This window comes from Schistocerca cancellata, chromosome 2, assembly GCF_023864275.1.
Source record: "Schistocerca cancellata isolate TAMUIC-IGC-003103 chromosome 2, iqSchCanc2.1, whole genome shotgun sequence".
NCBI classification, from domain to species: Eukaryota; Metazoa; Arthropoda; class Insecta; order Orthoptera; family Acrididae; genus Schistocerca; species Schistocerca cancellata.
Window position 1 is genome coordinate 533332473 of NC_064627.1, and position 17573 is coordinate 533350045.

Genomic DNA, 17573 nt, shown 5'->3' on the forward strand with positions numbered 1-17573 from the left:
AACAGATAGTTCAGATTATGGATTGGGAGCATCCATATTTCAGGAGGTAATGATAGATGGGGGAAAAACTCATAGACAAATAGCATTTGCGAGTAGAACCATGTCTAAGTACGAAAGAAACTATACAGTTTCAGAGAAGGAGGCTTTAGCTATAGTATGGGGTTTTAGGAAATTTCAACTTTTCTTATGGGGACATAAGACTGTGGTCCATACAGACCACAAAGCTTTAATATTTTTGAAGGACTGCAGATTGTTACATAACAGGTTGACCAGATGGGCGCTGTTTTTACAATAATTTGACATAGAGATCAAGTATGTTAAAGGCAAAGAACATGCAGTACCGGATGCTTTGTCGAGATTACCGGAAGGATGTGAGACACTAGAAAGTGTAAAGAATAGGGAAGATGTTTTTGAGGTGAATTACTTCAAAAAAGCGGAAGGAAGAGAAAAAATTAGGGAAATATGTCGGAATATGCGAAGATATCAAAGTGATGATGATGCACTCAAGTCGGTAAAGGTCAAGTTTGACAATCCGGACGCAACTAACATAAGGGCTTCATATAAAATACATAAAGGTGTACTGTATCTTCAAAGATTAAATAATCCAGGGAAGTGGAGAGTATGTTGGCCGGAACAACACACGGAAGTGCTGATAGATTATGTTCACTTGGCATATGGCCATTGTGGTGCACAGAAGTGTACCGATAAGTTAGATGAATGCATTACCTTTAACAACATGGCACGAAGGGTAGCACGGAGGATAAGATCTTGTGATCTATGCCAAAAGGCGAAAGTAACAAATGCAACTAATCAAGGGCCCATGCAATCAATAAAACCTGATGAAGTATTAGAAATAGTAGCAGTAGATATCTTTGGACCATTACCGAAAACCATGGGGGGTTTTGTGTACATATTTGTAGCAATTGAACTTTTCTCAATGTATATAAAGCTATATCCCTTGAGAAAAGCTACTGCCAGAGCTGTGTATGATAAAATGGTGTGTGATTATTTTGTGAAAGTAGGGAAGCCAAAGAGAATACTATCAGATAATGGTGTTCAGTTTTGCTCAAAAATGTGGAAGGATGGGATAACTGAGAAACAGGTAGAAGTGGTACATATCTCAGCTTATCACCCATCAAGCAATCCAGCAGAAAGATATATGCGTGAGATAGGTCGGTTATTTAGGACGTACTGCCATAGTAACCACAAGAAGTGGGGCATGTATGTGAGTGAATTCGAAGAAATCATGAATTCATTAACAAACGAGAGCACTGGATTTACTCCAGAAGAAATCCTGAAAAAGACAAGGAGTAAAAGTCTAGTAGAAGACCTACTAGAATTTCCAAATAGAGTTGAATTAGATTATGATAGTAAAAAGAACTTAGTAAAAGACAAGATGAGAAAACAAGCAGATGCGAGAATTCGTCGTCACGACGAAAAAGTAAGGAATCCCAAATTCAAAATAGGTGATCTCGTTCTTGTAAAAACACATGAAAAGTCAAGTGAAATTAATAACGAGATCAGCAAATTTAAATATATATATATAATGGACCATTTAAAATAGTGTCCATACCCAATGTGAATGCTTATTATTTAGAGTACCCATTAACAGGCAAACGCCTGGGAGTAAGAAACATAGTGGATCTCAAAAGGTATGAACCACGAATTCTACCAGATTGAAAATAAATATATAAATAAATATTAAAGTAAATCAATATGTAAATAGTTTTGTTTCTTTTTTTCTATGTGAAAGGTAAATGCTCACTAAAATATATTGCAGTATTCTAATGAAACTTCTAGTTTAAGTAGAGACTAAACAGACTGGAAAAGACTGAGCTTCTAAGAAAGCCTTAATAGATGTGTAAATAAGTGTTGTGGAAGAGGTAGAAAAGTGAGGAGGTAAAGTGAAAAGGACGGGCTACAAAGTAATAGGCGCATAACGTGTGTTTTACTTGCCTGAGATAAAAGAAGTGTATTTAAAACTTTGAAAAAAAAAAGATGTTTAAAGTGTACTGTGTTTAGAAGTAAGAAAATTGGAAAGAATATATGTAAATCATTGATGTAATGTTTAGCAGGAAAGAGAGAAAGAATTGTTGTTTCATTTTAAATATGTAATATAAGTATCGAGGTGTATCAGTAAGAAAGGGAAAACCCTTGGTAAAAAGCTTATCGAACATTTCAGATTCATTATAGGAGAGACTTCTTATTGAATTATCACTGTAAGATACTTCAATAAGAAGTGGGGCATGTGTAACGGAACTGAAATGATGGTGGGCTGACAGTAATTTGGAGCCCGCGCGTCTGAAACGGGCGCGCTTGTGTGAGACTGCCAGGGAGTGCACCCTGATGCCATCTATTGGCGAAACTGGGAATTAGCGCTGTCAGACAATGCACTAAGCTCTCAGAGTCAAATGTATTTTTTTTCTTGGTAATTATAAGTTATTACTGTATAATTTAATGTTGTAAAACGCTAGTAGTAAATTATTATGACTGGTATGGACTCCAGGGTAGTAAATATAAATATTCTTAAACACTAAATGATTTCGGTAAAAAGGTGGTAGGGGAACGCCCCCACTCTGGGTGATACGAGCGTAGCTAGGGGTAGCTGGAGACACAGGGACTGAACAAGGGAATGGCCTGGGGAGTGTTGACGTGATCGGACGTGCGTAACTGTGCTCACGCAAAAGTGATTGTGCAACAGAGAAGAGGCGAATATCGTCGCCGTTTTTGGAGTAAAACGCGACGAATGGTTGTTGAAGCCGCCTCTATGCCACTGGGGCTGATTGTAAGAGTTCCTGCGCCCAGAATTTATGGCGGACGTGCAGTAGCTTATACGAGTGCTACAGCTCGTAGTTCCAGCCGCCATTAAGGGCATGAGGTGTGAAGAGCTGCGTTAGCCACGTGCATCTCACCACCAGCACCGACACGTCTACCCAAGGCAAGACTGCTTGCAATTGTTAAGTCGAACTTTGTATACATGTAAAAGGAGAATACCAGTTTTCTTTTATGCAAGTGCAGAGGACAGAATATAGTAATGAGTAAAATTACGACGCATGTTGTTCATTGTAAAGTGTAGTAACCTCAAACATAGTATAGTGAAATCAGACTGAGGCCACCATCGCCTCTTTCATTTACAATTCTTTTGGTTGTAGAATACTTTAGCGTATAAGAATGTTGAAAAGAGCAATGGTCACACCAGAATGAGTCGCCTATTTACAGTTACTTAAATTTTTCTGAGCAACCTTTCAAGTAAAGTCACTTAACTAATTCTGTATCAATGATCCAAAGAGTAATTTCGAAAATCATTAAATAAGTTGAAGGATAGAATTTTGTTAACCGAAGTTGCATAACCTGTCTTGGTAGTAATTGCCAAGCCAACTCACAGAAATTGAGAGAGTATTTGCTTTGTAGAATCATCTAGAATGATCAGAAATAGTAATATTCAGAATTAAGTTTAAATTCAACTCAAGCCATTTCACTTTGAAACGAGCCCAAAAATTGATTTATTCTTTTGCTCCTTCAGAGCTGGCGACCGTAGTTATAAGTATTTTCAGGAGGATTCGACGGTAAGTCTGCTGCTCTCGTCGTGCTGATAGGATTATCCACTGCTGCTAGCAGTGGTGATTGGATACATAAGCTCACTACCAAGTTAAGTGGGACAGGTAGGCAGTGTTACCGTGTGAACTGTAGGGCACTGTAGGCCGTGGATCGAACCCGTTCAATCGTCACAGCTCTTAGGGAAATAGTCCGGTTAGGAGTGTACTATTCATTAGGTAAATACTGGCGAGTAACGGTCAAAAATGTATACGCAAGTGAATTTAGCAAGGTCCACGTAGCACCTAGTTAATGTGGTGCAATGGCGAGGGTAGGAGTGGAGTAAAAGTGAGCTGAGCTTGTGGCAGCTGTGCTGGATTCAAATATTAACTACGTGAATTCACTACTGCCTCTTACCATTGGGACTGAGCTATTTACAGTTAAAATACGTAGCAATAAGCGCAAAGGCGTGACAGCTACAAGTCCGTATTGGTTTTATACATACGGAATTGGGAAGTGGGTCATTCCGTCAGTGGAGGGGGTTAAAACAACCGAGTCAGTGGAGAACATACCCCATTTACTGATGGAAAGATTCAGCGGTTCGGTCGTAAGTTCCCAAGTTTATTATAAATAACAAACCTACTTAATAGTTTGATCATTCTCCATAAGAAAATAGTAATTTAGTGAAATAAACGGACAGAAACTTAAGAGGCTTCTGGTGGTTAGTAATATGCGTTTCTTATTGTTTATATCTGCAAGTTTTATGATGAGTAATTTACAGGGAGTTATATACATAATTTTGATTGTGTGAAGTGTATTTTGTTGTAATTTTCCATGTTTTCATAATCGACTGAATATACGAATAGTTGTTATTTGTGAAGTAGCGGAAGTTACGTTTTCGCGTGAGGTATTGTATAAACCAATTAAATTCTTTGACTGCCATTGACCGAACTCCACAAAAATTTCTTAGAGAGCGATACCGTTCGTCAGGCGCACGCGTAGTTCACAGACGCCCAGCTAAGAGTGACATTATTGCCTTTAGCTTTCCTAGAGGGTCTCGCAATCCGCAGACCAATGACAGGTCTGTGTGCACCTTCTAAGTGGTTTTCCAACTTGTTATTGTGATCGATGACTTCCGGACACCAACAGGATTACCGAAACCCAGTCCTATAGCGAACTGACCTTTTCATTTAAACTTTAATTGAATTATTGAGTGATAATTGTTAACTATCGTGCCTGACGATAGGCCCCAATGTTGTGTTTCATAGTTTTAGGCCTGTCAGGATAACTGAATGGATATGGTGCTACATATATAATTTGTACATCACAACTAAATGACCACAATGAATGTGATCAAATCCAAGGCATATGAAGTGTTTGCGACGAAACGGCGAAATTTGTGGGCCTCTGCGATCACGAATCGTAAGAAGTCATCACTTTCCCTCTGTTTACATATTGTACTTATTATACAACGATGCCTTTTTGTACGCTACACAGGATCACTTTTCTGGGCTTTAAATATAACTCTTTTGTCCATATTCTAAAATTTAATGATTCCCTATCAACACTGTAGAGGAAAAATAACATAAGCGGGTATGACCGTTGAAGGAAGCATTCAGACCTTCACGTTAGAAGATTTAGAGAAACCACAGAAATGAACGGAAGACGGGGCTCTGCGCTTCTCAAATATGAGGAACTTGGCCTCGTTTAATCCCTGAGAATGCACAATAATGAGATTCTAAATGAAAATAATAAGCCTTTTATGGCCTACCATGTGCCATTTATGGCGTAGCATGTGCCATTTAGGGCATCCAGATGGGGTAGCTAGTCATCGTGGCACAACATTTCGAAGCATTACGACACATTGTCACACGACGTCCACCTTATAAGTTTTAACACAAAAGAGTAAAAGAAAAAAACACAAATCGCTTCGTTGATTTTGAAATTTGAAAGTTTCTTTTGCATAATTTCGATCCAAATATCAAATCTTTTCTTTGAGTTTTCATTTTGGTACCTTAAAACATGGATTTGGAACACTGCATCGCATCTGGAATTTATACACTCCTGGAAATGGAAAAAAGAACACATTGACACCGGTGTGTCAGACCCACCATACTTGCTCCAGACACTGCGAGAGGGCTGTACAAGCAATGATCACACGCACGGCACAGCGGACACACCAGGAACCGCGGTGTTGGCCGTCGAATGGCGCTAGCTGCGCAGCATTTGTGCACCGCCGCCGTCAGTGTCAGCCAGTTGGCCGTGGCCGTGGCATACGGAGCTCCATCGCAGTCTTTAACACTGGTAGCATGCCGCGACAGCGTGGACGTGAACCGTATGTGCAGTTGACGGACTTTGAGCGAGGGCGTATAGTGGGCATGCGGGAGGCCGGGTGGACGTACCGCCGAATTGCTCAACACGTGGGGCGTGAGGTCACATCGATGTTGTCGCCAGTGGTCGGCGGAAGGTGCACGTGCCCGTCGACCTGGGACCGGACCGCAGCGACGCACGGATGCACGCCAAGACCGTAGGATCCTACGCAGTGCCGTAGGGGACCGCACCGCCACTTCCCAGCAAATTAGGGACACTGTTGCTCCTGGGGTATCGGCGAGGACCATTCGCAACCGTCTCCATGAAGCTGGGCTACGGTCCCGCACACCGTTAGGCCGTCTTCCGCTCACGCCCCAACATCGTGCAGCCCGCCTCCAGTGGTGTCGCGACAGGCGTGAATGGAGGGACGAATGGAGACGTGTCGTCTTCAGCGATGAGAGTCGCTTCTGCCTTGGTGCCAATGATGGTCGTATGCGTGTTTGGCGCCGTGGAGGTGAGCGCCACAATCAGGACTGCATACGACCGAGGCACACAGGGCCAACACCCGGCATCATGGTGTGGGGAGCGATCTCCTACACTGGCCGTACGCCACTGATGATCGTCGAGGGGACACTGAATAGTGCACGGTACATCCAAACCGTCATCGAACCCATCGTTCTACCATTCCTAGACCGGCAAGGGAACTTGCTGTTCCAACAGGACAATGCACGTCCGCATGTATCCCGTGCCACCCAACGTGCTCTAGAAGGTGTAAGTCAACTACCCTGGCCAGCAAGATCTCCGGATCTGTCCCCCATTGAGCATGTTTGGGACTGGATGAAGCGTCGTCTCACGCGGTCTGCACGTCCAGCACGAACGCTGGTCCAACTGAGGCGCCAGGTGGAAATGGCATGGCAAGCCGTTCCACAGGACTACATCCAGCATCTCTACGATCGTCTCCATGGGAGAATAGCAGCCTGCATTGCTGCGAAAGGTGGCTATACACTGTACTAGTGCCGACATTGTGCATGCTCTGTTGCCTGTGTCTATGTGCCTGTGGTTCTGTCAGTGTGATCATGTGATGTATCTGACCCCAGGAATGTGTCAATAAAGTTTCCCCTTCCTGGGACAATGAATTCACGGTGTTCTTATTTCAGTTTCCAGGAGTGTAGAATTAACTGTCCAGCGTATTTTCTTTCACTTGCGAAAAACATGTTGTTAGGTCATAAATAAGGTGAATGAGTGCAATGAGACATTAATTCGATCTCTGGGTGAAATAAACAGTTGCTTCAGTGACAGCTAACTCTGTCACAATAAATAATGGTTCGAGTTCTTAGTTGTGCTTTCAGCTTTCATCGATGACTTGCAGCAGCCAGATTGTTGTGTCTCATTTGATTCTGTAAAGCGACGTTCACGACATTTACAGTGTAACGAAATCAAAAGACGAACAGTCTGTTGGGGAAGTGCTTTCGGATGACTGCATAACTTCAATCTTGTAACAATACCAGTCAACTGCCAACTCCCGGTTCTCTGAAACATTGAACTCCCATGTTTAAAACAACTAAAAATGTCTGATTACTTTACAAATGTGTTATTGAGTTAAATGCTTCAGGTTAAGGATCTAAGCGAGAAGGTGTTTAGAAAAGGTTCGAAATTATGTTTATAATTTCTTGAAAGTCTTTAAATGTTATCATTGTCAAACACTGGGTAAATATATTTTGGGTATTTTGCTCTCCGTTTTAAGGAAAGCTAGTTTTTCAGTTTCTCGGTGCTTATGACGACACATCTCCTGAACCACGATTCGTATAGTGATATGCGCTGCGAAACACAATTAAAGAATCACATTTTAGAAACTCCGTAATTGTCTCCCATTCTACGTGGAATTTTGAAATTTTGCTCAAAGGTGTCTACTACCTTCCTCTGTGATGGTGTAGGAGCGTGGCGCCCTGCGACGTCGCCCTCTGGGGCGGTCACGTTTCAAACAGCATGTTGCTCAGAAGTTTATGTGAGGTGTAAGTTGCGGTAATGATATCACATTGACAACAAATTTCATCACAATTCTGTCCAACGTCACCTTAGACGTGTCACACAATGGGACGGTGGTCACATCCTCCTCTCTCAACCACCTTTCACCACTTCTCTTGACATCTCTGCAATGGAGGTCAGAATCGCGACGCCTAGCTTTCAGATCACGTGATTTTCTTTTTGGTGATCGAGGACAACATTTCACACTACCGCCGGTCAGAATTGACACGAAAAGACAGTAGCGCGTGGGGTAAATGGTGTCAACGAAGCCACTCCCTTCCTTAGGCTGTTGATTCCCACACATTTCAATGTCGAAAACAATACTTCGGGGCGTGATGAGTAACAGAACACTGCTGACACCCCACGGGCGTTTCAGTCCTACTCGAGGGACATCGTTGGCGAGCAAGGTCATTGGACGTGATCGCGCCCCTTTGGAGTGCTGTCTGACCGCAATTTTTGCTCTAGTATTCAGGGTGGAATCACTAGGGACCATTCAAAACAATTCCACCAAATATGAACGACATCCAAAGCAGCCCAGAGCGCTTGTACTTTTTCAGTTCTCCTGCATGGCGATGGTGGTGTGTTCTCAGTGGGAGCGACATTGACACAAACATTAATGAAACGGCAAAGGGCCCTCTAAGACCCCTAGTCTGGCAACACCCTCGCTGCCACCATGCCACTTCTATTGAACACTTTAAGAATGTGACGAAGTCCTAGGCGCCGACTGACAACCTCTTCCCCACCCCTCCGAATCCGCATGCTTATTAACAGGAGCAAGAGCAGCAGTACAGCCTGCCTACGTGCACCTAGGATTCTCGTCATCGAACTCTAGACTTTTTTTCTCTTTTGTCGACACCCTGCTGTTTGAAGGGTCGTTGAGCTCGAGGGTGACGTGGTGCCTTTGCAGAAGAAGGCTGTAGGCACGTTTGTGCCATATTTCATACATACCACCTATTGAAATGGGAGACAATTAAGGAGTTTCAAATAAGTGATCCTTTAATTGTGTTGTGCAGTGTAAATTTTCAGGTATGTTTAGATCTATATGTGGATATTGGCTGCGTGCGGTTAAAGGCGCTTCAGTCTGGATCCGCGTGACCGCTACGGTCGCAGGTTCGAATCCTGCCTCGGGCATGGATGTGTGTGATGTCCTTAGGTTAGTTAGGTTTAATTAGTTCTAAGTTCTAGGCGACTGATGACCTCAGAAGTTGAGTCGCATAGTGCTCAGAGCGATTTGAACCATTTTTTTGGATTTTGGCTGCAGAATTTGTTGCCAATTCATTTAGTAGGAAAGACGGAATAAATTAAAACGTCGTGCCTGATGTGGCAGTTCTAGTGTATAAACAGCAAAAATATAGTACACACTAAACTTTCTTTCTTTCATCTTTTTCTGTGGCATGCTAGTGGGACGAAGTTTCGAAAATATTTGAAATAATGTGCAAAGTTTGTTGGATGTTGTTAAGTTGCTTGATTCTCAAATACTGGCTGAATATAGTCTGGGTATTTTGCATGACATGAGTTACACAGATATATACATAGTGCAATACTTTGCTTACAGTGTTAAACCTCTAGATTATGTCTCTTTATGAGTAGATTATGACAGCATTTTAAACATTTAAATTCGCTCCATTACTGTATAGAATATTGAAAATTAAATTTTTATTGCCCTTGGAAGTCGTTAGGCAGGCAGCCTCAACTAGAATGTAAATCCATGTTGCATCTACTGTTGTGGCACCGTACGCAGCTACTGCACTTTTTCGGTCGAATTTATCTAGCATCTCCTTACAGAAACAGATACGAGCCTGTTTTGGAGCCGGCCGATGTGGCCGAGCGTTTCTAGGCGCTTCAGTCTGGAAGCGCGCTACCGCTACGGTCCCAGGTTCGAATCCTGCCTCGGGCATGGATGTGTCTCATGTCCTTAGGTTAGTTAGGTTTAAGTAGTTCTAAGTCTAGGGGACTGATGGCCTCAGATGTTAAGTCCCATAGTCCTTAGAAAATCGGTCGAATTGTGTGGAACCCATCTGGCAGCGATGTTTTTTGCAGCTTAATGTTCAGGTAAAACTGCAGACTTATACATGGCTAAAAAGTCCCTAACTCACAGTAATGCATATGCAGAGCCTCTTCAACCATATTGCGTATAGCATGCATGTATTTTTGGAACAACAACGATTTTCTTAGGCCTTCATGTAAGTCATATCTAACAGAGGCACGAGCACAACTGAAATCTACAAAATAATTTGGCAAACTTACTTCCTGCAGATGACTCCGTAACAAAAGCTGAAACAAGTGATTCGACGTATCGTTGTTGAGTTATATATTAGCGAGAATCGTAACAAAATTTCGAACGATAATCTTCAAGTGAAGTTTGAAAGTTTTAAGAAGACTGTTTCGTTAAATGCTGACTGTAAATAAACTATTCAGCCAGTTTCTGAGCTGCCATTGTTTTAACAAGAAGAAATGACGAGTTTTAAAAGATTAGTGAGTTCACATCTGAAAACCCTGTGTAGCAGCAATTTCTGAAATCTCTTTGTACAACATTCATCTTGCGCAGCTGGCTGCAACGTCCATAAGGCAACGTAATTACAACTATAGAGATTAAGGCCGACGTCCGCCAATATGCGACTCTCCAAACAATTCTTCCACACCGTTACAAAGAATACACGACGACGGCCAGTAGTTAATGATAACTGTCACCTTGACCATTGGGTAGAGAGCTGGTTTGGAGTGGGCAAGGCAGAGGTGTAGGAAAGACCACGGGAGTTCCAGGTACCATACGAGACCACGCTGCTCAGCCGCGTCAAGCAGACAGGTTCCAACAGAAACGGATCACTGAATTGTGACATTGTAGGGTTTCTGCTAGGTTTTGAAAACGGATTACCTATGAAAGTAGGTGCAGATATGATCTGAATTAAAAAGTATCGCCTTCTCATAGACAATCTTTAGGCTCATAATAAAACTATTAACGCGATGTAACTGGAAAGAGTTTGTAGGAGATTATCTAGGCACGGAACACTTACTTTGCATAACGAATTTCAATGCATACGAAAGTGAGTTGTCAGTATGCATGGAAAACGTGTAAGGCAACTTGGCTTATAGCCAGAGGCAGTGCGATGAGCATCTCGACTCAGTTTGTCATAACAGCTCACTATTACAAGACATCAAACATACTTCGTATAGAGTAACTGACTGACGCTCTCCCAGCTGCACCAGATCCCAAACGTATTTTTTCTGCTGGAAAATCATGCATAGAAACGCGAAGAGTAATATTAATAGCGATTAACTCTATTTTTATATTAACCCTTTGGTGCACATGTCCACTGCAGTGGACAGCTGTTCATGTCGATTCTTTGGTGTTGTCAATCAGTCTTGAAGCTGCAAATGATAGCAGTCCGCTCTAATGGACGTTCCGTACTTGTGCTGTGATCTGCGTGCATTTGCAACCTCTGGACTGATTTGAATAGCCAAAGTAGCTACAGTTAACAGTTGTACACTGCAGCGGAGACATGCGCCACAGAATTAACGAGTTAGAAATCCGTTAGAATTTTATCAGTGGTCGAAGGCAGGTAGCACGTTTCGCATCTACAGATGGTATGCTGACTGCTCAATGCAAGTCAGCGTAAACTCGTCTAAAGACGATTGTAGCTGGGAAAGAAAAAACGATTTGCGAGAACGTTTGAATATAAATGCATAGAATTCGACAATGTTTCTGGGTGCACTGCCAGTTCCCATCTGTCGCCATATAGGGGAACGTTCACCACTGTCGAACATGACAGGTTTGGAGGTCCAGGTGCTATAGCGTAGACTGGCATAATGTTATATGGGCTTACTGTCCTTCAAACAACTGAACACGGTACATCCTCTGATCAACGTTACCGTAACAGTGTACTCCGTCCCCATGTGTGTCTTTTCAGGGATGCATTGGGTCCTGATTTCATTTTTATGTGTTACCGCTTCGAACAGCGCAAGTGGATGAGCTGTTAGGAGGAGAGGATATTCGTCAAACGGAATGACTCCGACTTAAATCTGATCAAGCGCGTGTGGGATGCGTTGGGGAGACGTACACGTACCAGTGACCATTCAACAGACGTCAACTGCGCTGGTGGAGGAATGGAGCGCCATACCACAAGAACTCCTTACCAAGCTTGTGGCCCTCACGGGAGCACTTTGCAGAGTATGCGTACCTCTGGTACATCTACATCTACATCTACATTTATACTCCGCAAGCCACCCAACGGTGTGTGGTGGAGGGCACTTTACGTGCCACTGTCATTACCTCCCTTTTCTGTTCCAGTCGCGTATGGTTCGCGGGAAGAAAGACTGTCTGAAAGCCTCCGTGCGCGCTCGAATCTCTCTAATTTTACATTCGTGATCTCCTCGGGAGGTATAAGTAGGGGGAAGCAATATATTCGACACCTCATCCAGAAACGTACCCTCTCGAAACCTGGTGAGCAAGCTACACCGCGATGCAGAGCGCCTCTCTTGCAGAGTCTGCCACTTGAGATTGCTAAACATCTCCGTAACGCTATCAAGGTTACCAAATAACCCTGTGACGAAATGCGCCGCTCTTCTTTGGATCTTCTCTATCTCCTCCGTCAACCCGATCTGGTACGGATCCCACACTGATGAGCAATACTCAAGTATAGGTCGAACGAGTGTCTTGTAAGCCACCTCCTTTGTTGATGGACTACATTTTCTAAGGACTCTCCTAAGGAATCTCAACCCGGTACCCGCCTTACCAACAATTAATTTTATGTGATCATTCCACTTCAAATCGTTCCGCACGCATACTCCCAAATATTTTACAGAAGTAACTGCTACCAGTGTTTGTTCCGCTATCATATAATCATACAATAAAGGATCCTTCTTTCTATGTATTCGCAATACATTACATTTATCTGTGTTAAGGGTCAGTTGCCACTCCCTGCACCAAGTGCCTATCCGCTCGGGAGGACGACGGTTCAATCCCGTCTCCGGCCATCCTGATTTAGGTTTTCCGTGATTTCCCTAAATCGCTTCAGGCAAATGCCGGGATGATTCCTGTGAAAGGGCACGGCCGATTTCCTTCCCCATCCTTTCCTCACCCGAGCTTGCGCTCCGTCTCTAATGACCTCGTTGTCGACGGGACGTTAAACACTAATCTCCTCCTCCTCCTCCTGCCTATCCGCTGCAGATCTTCCTGCATTTCGCTACAATTTTTTAATTGTGCAACTTCTCTGTATACTACAGCATCATCCGCGAAAAGGCGCATGGAACTTCCGACACTATCTACTAGGTCATGTATATACATTGTGAAAAGCAATGGTCCCATAACACTCCACTGTGGTAAGCCAGAGGTTACTTTAACGTCTGTAGACGTCTATCCATTGAGAACAACATGCTGTGTTCTGTTTGCTAAAAACTCTTCAATCCAGCCACACAGCTGGTCTGATATTCCGTAGGCCCTTACTTTGTTTATCAGGCGACAGTGTGGAACTGTATCGAACGCCTTCCGGAAGTCAAGGAAAATAGCATCTACCTGGGAGCCTGTATCTAATATTTTCTGAGTCTCATGAACAAATAAAGCGAGTTGGGTCTCACACGATCGCTGTTTCCGGAATCCATGTTGATTCCTACAGAGTAGATTCTGGGTTTCCAAAACCGACATGGTACGCCAGCAAAAAACATGTTCTAAAATTCTACAACAGATCGACGTCAGAGATATAGGTCTATAGTTTTGCGCATCTGCTCGACGATCCTTCTTGAAGACTGGGACTACCTGTGCTCTTTTCCAATCATTTGGAACCTTCTGTTCCTCTAGAGACTTGCGGTACACGGCTGTTAGAAGGGGGGCAAGTTCTTTCGCGTACTCTGTATAGAATCGAATTGGTATCCCTTCAGGTCCAGTGGACTTTCCTCTGTTGAGTGATTCCAGTTGATTTTCTATTCCTTGGACACTTATTTCGATGTCAGCCATTTTTTCGTTTGTGCGAGGATTTAGAGAAGTGCGGTCTTCCTCTGTCAAACAGCTTTGGAAAAAGGTGTTTAGTATTTCAGCTTTACGCGTGTCATCCTCTGTTTCAATGCCATCATCATCCCGGAGTGTCTGGATATGCTGTTTCGAGCCACTTACTGATTTAACGTAAGACCAGAACTTCCTAGGATTTTCTGTCAAGTCGGTACATAGAATTTTACTTTCGAATTCACTGAACGCTTCACGCATAGCCCCCCTTACGCTAACTTTGACATCGTTTAGCTTCTGTTTGTCTGAGAGGTTTTGGCTGCGTTTAAACTTGGAGTGAAGCTCTCTTTGCTTTCGCAGTAGTTTCCTAACTTTGTTGTTGAACCACGGTGGGATTTTCCCGTCCCTCACAGTTTTACTCGGCACGTGTCTGTCTAAAACGCATTTTACGATTGCCTTGAACTTTTTCCATAAACACTCAACATTGTCAGTGTCGGAACAGAAATTTTCGTTTTGATCTGATAGGTAGTCTAAAATCTGCCTTCTATTACTCTTGCTTACTAGATAAACCTTCCTCCCTTTTTTTATATTCTTATTAACTTCCATATTCAGGGATGCTGCGACGGCCTTATGATCACTGATTCCCTCTTCTGCACTTACAGAGTCGAAAAGTTCGGGTCTATTTGTTATCAGTAGGTCCAAGATGGTATCTCCACGAGTCGGTTCTCTGTTTAATTGCTCTAGGTAATTTTCGGATAGTGCACTCAGTATAATGTCAATCGATGCTCTGTCCCTACCACCCGTCCTAAACATCTGAGTGTCCCAGTCTATACCTGGTAAATTGAAATCTCCACCTAAGACTGTAACATGCTGAGAAAATTTATGTGAAATGTTTTCCAAATTTTCTCTCAGTTGTTCTGCCACTAATGCTGCTGAGTCGGGAGGTCGGTAAAAGGAGCCAACTGTTAACCTACCTCGGTTGTTGAGTGTAACCTCCATCCATAATAATTCACAGGAAGAATCCACTTCTGCATCACTACAGGATAAACTACTACTAACAGCGACAAACACGCCACCACCGGTTGCATGCAATCTATCCTTTCTAAACACCGTCTGTGCCTTTGTAAAAATTTCGGCAGAATTTATCTCTGGCTTCAGCCAGCTTTCTGTACCTATAACGATTTCAGCTTCGGTACTTTCTATCAGCGCTTGAAGTTCCGGTACTTTGCCAATGCAGCTTCGACAGTTTACAATTACAATACCGATTTCTGCTTGGTCCCCGCATGTCCTGACTTTGCCCCGCACCCTTTGAGGCTGTTGCCCTTTCTGTACTTGCCTGAGGCCATCTAACCTAAAAAACCGCCCAGTCCACGCCACACAACCCCTGCTACCCGTGTAGCCGCTTGCTGCGTGTAGTGGACTCCTGACCCATCCAGCGGAATCCGAAACCCCACCACCCTATGGCGCAAGTCGAGGAATCTGCGGCCCACACGGTCGCAGAACCGTCTCAGCCTCTGATTCAGACCCTTCACTCGGCTCTGTACCAAAGGTCCGCAGTCAGTCCTGTTGACGATGCTGCAGATGGTGAGCTCTGCTTTCATCCCGCTAGCGAGACTGGCAGTCTTCACCAAATCAGTTAGCCGCCGGAAGCCAGAGAGGATTTCCTCCGATCCATAGCGACACACATCATTGGTGCCGACATGAGCGACCACCTGCAGATGGGTGCACCCTGTACCCTTCATGGCATCCGGAAGGACCCTTTCCACATTTGGATGACTCCCCCCCGGCATGCACACGGAGTGCACATTGGTTTTCTTCCACTCTCTTGCTGCCATATCCCTAAGGGGCACCATTACGCGCCTGACGTTGGAGCTCCCAACTATCAGTAAACCCACCCTCAGCGACCGCCCGGATCTTGCAGACTGAGGGGCAACCTATGGAACAGGACAAGCAGCCACGTACGGCCGAAGGTCAGTATCAGCCTGAGACAGAGCCTGAAACCGGTTCGTCAGACAAACTGGAGAGGCCTTCCGTTCAGCCCTCCGGAATGTCTTTCGCCCCCTGCCACACATCGAGACGACCTCCCACTCTACCACAGGTGAGGGATCAGCCTCAATGTGGGCAGTATCCCGGGCAGCCACAGTCGTAGTCCGATCGGGGGATGCGTGGGACGAGCTGGCAGTCCCCGACAAACCCCCATCCGGACCCCCACAGTGATGCCCATTGGAAACAGCCTCAAGCTGTGTGACCAAAGCCAACACTGCCTGAAGCTGGGAGCGAAGGGATGCCAACTCAGCCTGCATCCGAACACAGCAGTTGTAGTCCCTATCCATGCCAAAAACTGTTGTGCAAAGAACGTCTGAACTAATCTACAGAGAGCACAAACAATTCGACACAAAATTTAAACGGTTATTAAAATACAAGATTGCCTAATAGATGCAGTAATGCTGCTACTTGCGCACTGCTGACACACTGCTCGGCGGCGGGAGGAGACTACGCGATTTTATACTATTCAGGTACTAAAACGCGATGCTACACACTCAAATACTATAATACGCCCGAAATTTATGAATTAAACAATGCAAGTACCAAAAACACGCAAAGAAATTAAGAATTAAACTATGTAACAAATAAGTGAGCTAAGAGTACACCACTTGCTGCTGCAGCTGCTTATCCGACGGCGGCAGGGAGCACACTGGTAGGTGATCACACTCCCTATTAAGAACCCAGTCTCACCTATAGTCCAGGGGACAATCATAAACCACTATGAAATCAGTGTAATTATTGCCTTTCAAAGAGAATGACATTTTGTGATCAGCTCATTGCGTATTTCTTTCAGTTACCTTCTCTGTTGCAGTGGAGTAGTTCTTTCTATGTATGGTTGGTTCTGAGCACTATGGGACATAACATCTGAGGTCATCAGTCCCCTAGAACTTAAAACTACTTAAATCTAACTAACCTAAGGACAACACACACGTCCATGCCGGAGGCAGGATTCGAACCTGCGACCGCAGCGGTCACGCGGTTCCAGACTGAAGCGCCAAGAATCGCTCCTTTCTATGTATGGTCCAAGTTTCTTCGGGCTGTGTTACTTTTCAGTGACACATCATGCGAAAGTTACTTTCGTGCTTCAGGTTTGCACACCAGTATATTAACAGACTGCCAGAAGCAGAAGGAGCACTTTTACTTTTCTACCTCTACCACTTTGCCACCCGTCACAGAATAATCTTCTTAATCAATGGTCTGCCACCTTCTGGTTCCCCTTGTAAGTAGGCTGTTGAGGTTTTTATGTTGGTAACGCCACGTAGTGCTCTGTATGAAAATCGTTGAGTGCGCTGTGTACAGTCTGTGGCTGCTTGGACTCACTGGGCAGTTGGATGTAAACAGCAAGTAGCGTTGGGCAGCTGGAGGTGAGGCGCTAGCAATGGTAGACGTCGAGAGAGCGATGCCAGAGTTTTGAGCGGACGATCTGGACGTGTGTCCATCAGAAAAAGGAAATTTGTTTAATTAGATGTCACAAAATTATGTATATATTATGACTTTTGAACGCTATTAAGGTAAATACATTGTCTGTTCTCTAGCAAAATCTTTCATTTGCTAACTATGCCTGCTAACTGCTAGTGCCTTCAGTAGTTAGAACCTTTTACTTATCTGACAGTATTGGCACTCGCTGTAATTGTGGTAGTTCGAGTAACGAAGATTTTTGTGAGGTAAGTGATTCATGAAAGGAATAGGTTATTGTTAGTCACGGCCATTCTTTTGTAGGGAT